Source organism: Mya arenaria, chromosome 7 (genome assembly GCF_026914265.1).
Source record: "Mya arenaria isolate MELC-2E11 chromosome 7, ASM2691426v1".
Taxonomy (NCBI): domain Eukaryota; kingdom Metazoa; phylum Mollusca; class Bivalvia; order Myida; family Myidae; genus Mya; species Mya arenaria.
In genome coordinates, this window is record NC_069128.1 from 63,618,012 (window position 1) to 63,624,011 (window position 6,000).

Here is a 6,000-nt window from a genome sequence, read left to right on the forward strand (position 1 = left end):
GGGTCGTAACTCTGAACTAGGCTGAGTAAAGTCACACACGTTGACACTTCTTCCCGTCTTTATTAGTTTTCTACGGAATCCAGACTACAGAAACATGATGACTGCCTTAGGACAGAGTCTGCAAGAGACTTGGACACAGCAGGGAAGGAAATTGTTATTATTTTTTCTGATGAAGAAAATTAGACTTGTATACTTGATTTTGTCTACCAAGGACTCAGCAGACTTTATATGAGATTTCTAATAAACACTATGTAATAGTCATTAGTTATTTTTGCATAACTACACCATCAATCAAGCATAGCCCATTTGACAAATTCATAGTTTAGAAATGCATAAATAAATAATGGCTTTCTTAATGCCGTTATTGGAATAAGACATTTGGATTAACTAGCGTGAATTTTTATACTAGTTCATGGCATAAAAATTGAATAAGCTCTGTTTAATATAAAATTCTGAATTTGAGCAAGCCCGCAACGCATTTTATCAATCCTGAATTTGAGCAAGCCCGGAGAGCATTTTACCAATCCTTCCTTAATTGGAGCAAGCCCAGAAAGCCGTGATTTTACCAATCCTGAATTGGAGCAAGCCCGGACAGCATTTTAACAATCCTGAATTTGAGCAAGTCCGGAAAGCATTTTAACAATCCTGAAATTGAGCAAGTCCGGAAAGCATTTTACCAATCCTGAATTTGAGCAAGCCAGGAATGCATTTTACCAGTGCAGGATCTGTGGACTTATGCTAATTTTGATCCATGTGTGTGTCTTTATACTACAAGCTAGCCAGTACACATGGGTGAGCATCTAAATAACTCACTTAAAATACAACCAATTAATGACTATGGAAATTAGGCAGTTTTGTCAGAGGCTTTTTTAATAATTAAATGTAAATCCTACCAGTCATATCATTGGCAGAGATACACATGTAAATACTAAATTGATATAATTGTGCACAAGGAATTATTATTTTAAGAAGGTTTTACCCTACAAGTAAAATAACACTTTGTGTTATGTAAACATAACCAAAAGGCTCAAATTTCAACATTCGTGGGTCAGCAAGTAGCCACAAAAAGTTCACAGCATATTGTTGTAAATTGACAATCGTCAATTTTGACAACTAGGCACTCATTTATTCATTATTTCGACAATCCATTATACATTTATACATTAACCTACAGACCACTTATGCAGCTCCCCTGAGAGACTGACCTGCTGTAATGTTCATGTTTGACACTTACAAGGACAAAAGTAACTATTACTTATGTAAATTATACATCTCAAGGTGAAGTAATGGCTGTAACTGTCATACGGCATTTACATTAATTTTATTGCATAAACATTTTTTAAAAGATGACCGACAAAATGTATCATAGTCTGTGGTTTGGGGTAAATGCTAAGCGTACTAAATGACAATAAACTAGGTTTTAATACCTTCTGGCATGAAAGGGACTACACACAAGGCCCCAATTTCTCGAAACTTCTTAAGTCCCTTATAACAGGATTAAGCTAATCTCACTATTTTTGTTGTTCTATAAAATGTGTTCTATTAACTTCTTCAAGAATTTTTAGAAATTATGTAGGAATTATCTGTATGATTATCAAAATCCATTTTTCATTTATCAAAATCCATTTTCACTATGTAGTTTGGCTAATTGAAATCAGCGTCTTAAGCTTGTTAAGATTAAAAAGTTTCGAGAAATTGGGGCCAGATCATACAATTGCAAGAAAAAAATGGAAATTGTCAAAAACTTTCATAACATTGGCATCATTGTGTACAACAGATTGAATCTTACTTACTGATGTATGACATCGCTTTTAGTAGGACACATACATATTTCACAGTTTTTGCATATTTTTCCAATTCAAAATTTACTGCCTAGCCCCTTTAAAGCAACTGAGCACCAGATGATCAATTTGCAAGAAAAAAAGAAAATTGTCGAAAACTGACATAAACTTGGTATTAATGTGTACAATGCATTGACACTTACTAACGTAAGTACCACATAGTTTACAATTTATTTAAGTTTAGCAGTTATTTCGTATTTTTCCATTAAAAAAGATTACTGGGTATGTCTACCTAGTAAAATTCATACCTTATGCGTGATTGGCTAGTCGATGTTATCACGTGATATTACCAAGTAAGGTATATAGCTTAAATATACCACTCGGTTGGAGAAAGCTTTCGTAGCACAGTGGATACTACACTGGACTTCCAATTTTGGCGACCCGGGTTCGAACCCGGTCTCCGACACATTTTTTTTTTTACATTTTGGTCCTTTTTTTTTACAATTATGATAATCAAAGCATAACACATTCTATTAAATAATTGTCCTGAGATTCGTTACAGAAAAAAACATTTTTTTGGTGCCAATCTGGTGTACAATTCCTTTAATGCTAGATGGACTACCAAATGATATTAAACTTATAATATAGAAGGTTGTGATACCTTCTGAAATTAACCCAACCATTATTATTCAAAAGTGAAAGAATTAGAAATTAACATTGTCACCTTTCAATTGGATAAAAATGTTTTTGTAGAAAATGAAAAATGGTTAAAGGGATGATAACTTTGGAAGAATGTCCTCTGAGTTAAAATGATGCTTGCAATGTATACCTGAACATCATATTCACAGTTCCATCAAAATTGTTTCAGTAGTTTCTGAGTTATTCTTCAGGCAAAAGAAATTTAACATTCATGCAAATGTAATGACCTTGACCTAAATTTTAAATTGAAATTTCTTTAATGTGACTTTCTCTCTGCGTTTGTATTAAAGACATATAGTTCTGCCATACGTTGACAAAAGTTTCCTTGCTTTGTTAATGCTAATTTTGTCCCAAAGGAGCTGTGCCTATGAAAATGGGAACCCCACACAGACTCTCATTTAATCACCTAAAAAGCATATGAAGATTGGAATACAACCTACATTTTCAGCCACTGAAATTGCAGATAGGAAAACATTGAGTACTAGGCTTAATCTTAAAGAATTTCAACTTCCACATATGTTAAGCAGTCTGCCTACTGCCACTGATGGGATACACTCACTCTGCCCATTCTTAATCATGAAGATTTTCATCTTACTATAACAAGTGCCCGATTTCCATTAGGTCATTAATTGGTTTTATCAAGTGGATTATTTTAAAGATTGCACATGCACACCAACTAGTAAAGAGACATTTCTGTTGACACTAAGACAGTTGCTGAGCCCTTGACATTCAATTTGTGATACTGTGAACCTATCATATCTCTCTTGAACTAGAGCTGTCACAGGAGTGACGAATACCTCCAAATGCCACCTGGACACAGGAATGGCAAACCATTCCTTTGAAAAGAGGCCATAACTCAAAGGTAACTGCACACTGCATCTTTTTTTATCATGCATGTATTGTTTTATTTAAATCTGTTGAGTAATTTAGAAGTTACACTGCTGACAAGAAAAACTAGCCTTTCATGAGTTATATCGTCCGGAAACCGTTTTTCTATTTTTAGTAACAGTGACCTTGACCTTGGCCCCACCAGCCCCAATATCGAACTTGACCTGTATCGTCTGATGTTACACCTGTGAACCAAAAATTGTTCGAATCTGTCTAGCCTTTCATGAGTTATCGTCCGGAAACCGTTTTTCTATTTTTAGTAACAGTGACCTTGACCTTGGCCCCACCAGCCCCAATATTGAACTTGACCTGTATCTTCTGATGTTACACCTGTGTACCAAAAATTGTTCAAATCTGTCAAGCCTTTCATGATTTATCATCCGGAAACCGTTTTTCTATTTTTAGTAACAGTGACCTTCATCTTGGCCCCACCAGCCCCAATATCGAACTTGATCTGTATCTTCTGATGTTACACCTGTGTACCAAAAATTGTTCAAATCTGTCAAGCCTTTCATGAGTTATCGTCCGGAAACCGTTTTTCTATTTTTAGTAACAGTGACCTTGACCTTGGCCCCACCAGCCCCAATATCGAACTTGACCTATATCTTCTGATGTTACACCTGTGTACCAAATTGTATCTTCTGATGTTACACCTGTGTACCAAAAATTGTTCAAATCTGTCTAGCCTTTCAGGAGTTATCGTCCGGAAACCGTTTTTCTATTTTAGTAACAGTGACTTTGACCTTGGCCCCACCAGCCCCAATATCGAACTTGACCTGTATCTTCTGATGTTACACCTATGTACCAAATATTTTTCAAATCTGTCAAGCCTTTCATGAGTTATCGTCTGGAAATCATGAAAACCGACAGACCGACCGACCGACCGACAAGCTCACTCCTATATACCCCCTCAAACTTCGTTTGTGGGGGTATAAATATGATAAAGCTTTCAATTAGATCCTTAGGACTTAGTTTTTGCACAAAATGCACTTCCTCGGAGTAAGACTAGCTGTCAGATTAAATGTAAAACCACGCGAATACCTTAAAAAAATGCAAATAATATGATGATATTTAAAAAAACTTATATAGTAAGAGCCATTCAGGCTCATCCTTGTGCCAATGGGATCCCAGAACACAAGTAGGAAGAGTTATGTGTGGACAAGACTGATTCAAATTTAATCATTAAGAGGAGCTCTTATGCACCAGTCAATTGTAACCACGGCCCCGGGGAATAGCAGGGACTTTGACTTTCGGTTCAGCCAAGCCTGGGTAAAACCAAATACCCCCCCAACCCAGGGACCCTAAGAAGGCACATTCCCCGCTATATATGGCGCGAATACAAAACCACCGCATTCACCCGGCACTATGGGGCCACCGGGAATGTAAAAACACAGCCAATTTCCCCGGTATACCCCCGGACCTTGGGGGACTGTGGTTACAATTGACTGGTGCAATACTACTAAAAGTCTATTAGCAGATTATTACTGCCAAATTCCTATTTAGTCATTCATTGGTTTTATTGGGTAGGTTTTTAAAAGGCTTTTGCATGCACACTGGCTAAAAATAGGCATTGCTGGATATTTTTTATGCTCAACACTAAGATAGTTGGCATTTATTTTTGGTTTTCAAAACAATTATAAAATACAATAAACAACACATCTGCTAACTATTACATAAAATATCTAACTCATAAAAATAAAGTGTTTTAATTCCCTTACAGTAAAAGTTATACATGAATAAGACAAATGAAACAATATTTAACAAATTTTAAAGCATAGTATTACCATTAAATGCAAAAATTCATCATTAATAATTTTATTGACAAATAATGTATTCAGCTTACCGCAGCTATCCCGATAATGATCTTCAAATCACCAAAACGCACTAAAACTTGTATTTTTTTGTTAAACCATGCATTCACTAACAACCATAAACTCTTCTCATAATTAATGCACCACTTTCACTTAAATGCAACAAATTCAAGGAAAATCCCAAGATAATCTAAGTTATATCACAAAAGCTGAAACTTTACACCCAACTGCTCACACAGAAAGCAAAATCAATCCACAGCACACTAGGGCCCTTCTTCTCCCAAGCATCTGTCTTCACCAATTTATCCTAGTAGTGAGCACCCAGAAAGCTTTCATGAATGCATTCAATGTAACCCACTTGTACTGAGTGAGATGGACTTCCTGAAGTGACACAAAATTAATATTGCATTACTTTTCTCCTATGAAAACACCAATGAAGGTTAATTTATTAGGTTAAAGGGAAATAGTAAAAAATAAATACCTTTTTATCAGTTAAATATGATATCACTGCATGATGATATGATTCAATTTTATTTTTAGTTTTACTATTCACAGTGTGAGCCAAAAATGTAATTTTATACAAGAAAAAAAGATAGTATTCTTTAATCAAGCATTAAATTCAGACTTCAAAGCTAGTCTGTTTTTCGAAGAAAGAATAGCAAGGAATATAATTGCAATGGTGTCGGTGTCATCATGGACAATGTTGCAAAAATTATCCTTGGCCATAACTCTTAAACTGTTTAAGATATTTGAATGAAACTTGGTACACCTGTTGCAAGAGACAATACTCCCTTTTTACAGCAAAGGCCCATAACTTGGCT

At 35.4% G+C, this 6,000-nt stretch overlaps 1 protein-coding gene across 1 annotated transcript in view; it reads right to left on the reverse strand.

The window, feature by feature from the left end:
- The window catches only part of LOC128240567 (excitatory amino acid transporter 2-like), a 50,195-nt gene extending 44,685 nt beyond the window's left edge, over positions 1 to 5,510 (reverse strand). The window contains exon 1 of the mRNA XM_052957256.1: positions 5,212 to 5,510. The gene's annotated coding sequence lies outside the window, so the exon portion shown is untranslated. The remainder of the gene's footprint in view (positions 1 to 5,211) is intronic.
- Positions 5,511 to 6,000: the final 490 nt, after the last annotated feature.